The sequence below is a fragment of the Gavialis gangeticus genome, unplaced genomic scaffold, assembly GCF_001723915.1.
Source record: "Gavialis gangeticus isolate Ggan-Ray unplaced genomic scaffold, GavGan_comp1, whole genome shotgun sequence".
Taxonomy (NCBI): Eukaryota; Metazoa; Chordata; order Crocodylia; family Gavialidae; genus Gavialis; species Gavialis gangeticus.
This window is the reverse complement of record NW_017729022.1, coordinates 4668130-4669533: the sequence shown is the minus strand read 5'-3', so window position 1 is coordinate 4669533 and position 1404 is coordinate 4668130.

Here is a 1404-nt window from a genome sequence, read left to right as displayed (position 1 = left end):
GTCCCTTCCGACCCTGGAAACTATGAAACTATGAAATTGGAGAGAGTCTAGTGAAGGGCAACAAAAAGTGGCTAGGGGTCTGGGGCACATGACTTCTGAGGAGAAGTCATGGGGGAACTGGACTTATTTAATCTAGAGAAGAGAAGATGGAGGGGGAATTTAATAACAGCCTTTAGCTACCTGAAATGGGGGTTCCAAAGAGGATGGAGCTAGACTGTTCTCAGTGGTGGAAGATTACAGAACAAGGAGCAATGGTCTCAAGTTGCAGCAAGGGGAGTTTAGGATAGATGTTAGGAAAAGCTTTCTTACTAGGAGGGTAGCAAAGCACTGGAACAGGCTCCCCAGAGATGTTGTGGAATCTCCATCCTTGGAGGTTTTTAAGACTCAACTAGACAAAGCCTTGGCTCAGATAATATAGTTAGGTATGGTTCCGCTTTGAGCAGGGGCTTGCCTAGATGACCTCCTGAGATCCCTTCTGTCGGAGGGGCACAATGTATGGGTGTGGCCCTTGATGTCCTGGTGACTTGTGAGTATAGGTTGTTAGCCAGCGCCCCCCAGTCTTAAGTGATTAACCCTGTTCACAGCCCAGTTTTTGCCCTGTCCACATCTTGATGGATTATTTTTTTCTTTGGGAGGTGTTGTTCCAGTGAGGATTAATCATGAAGGCATTTGGCTTGTTCCTATTGGGGCTCCAACCTCCCCTTACACCTCAGCCATACACCAACCAGTTGTTACAACATTAACATTTGTTGTCAAATATTTTCTCAAAATGTATTTAGTTTTTCCACCAAAAAATGGCTCTTATATTTATAATTTTTCTTACAGGTTATCTCATCCCCTCCTGTCTGTCTTTACTCTATAAGGGAGCCACTTGCACTATTGTAAGAAGGCCAGGAGGATGCCCTGAGTGTCCAGACACAGATGAATATTTAACACTTAGGGATATGTACTCTTGCTAAATTCTCTTCTGCTAATTTTGAGTCTCTCTCTCTCTCTCTCTCTCTCTCTCTCTCTCTTCTTTTCTTCAGTTTTTGGTCCTTGGCTTGACTTGCCACAGAGAGGTTTTCCTTTCAAAAAGAAAAGGAAAAAATAAAGAAACCCCAAAGAAACTCTTAATTTGACAGCTTCTAAGATGCTGTCACTTTAAACTGACCTTTTCTTTCCCTGGTCTCCCCTATTTCCTTCAGGGGCTTAGACCAATCTCTTTATTACTGCCATTAAACCCCTCTGAGGGCATGTCCACACAAGCATGCACGTGCCTGTTGCCCTGCCTCATGTAAGCAGAAGCTTTTTTCCCCATTTTTTTTGTTCTTTTTCTGTTTTTTTTTTTTAAGTGATGGTGCCTGGCATTGTGGGGGTAGCCTTGGTGGCCTGGGGGGTGCAAGTTGGGGGGTGGGGCTGGGT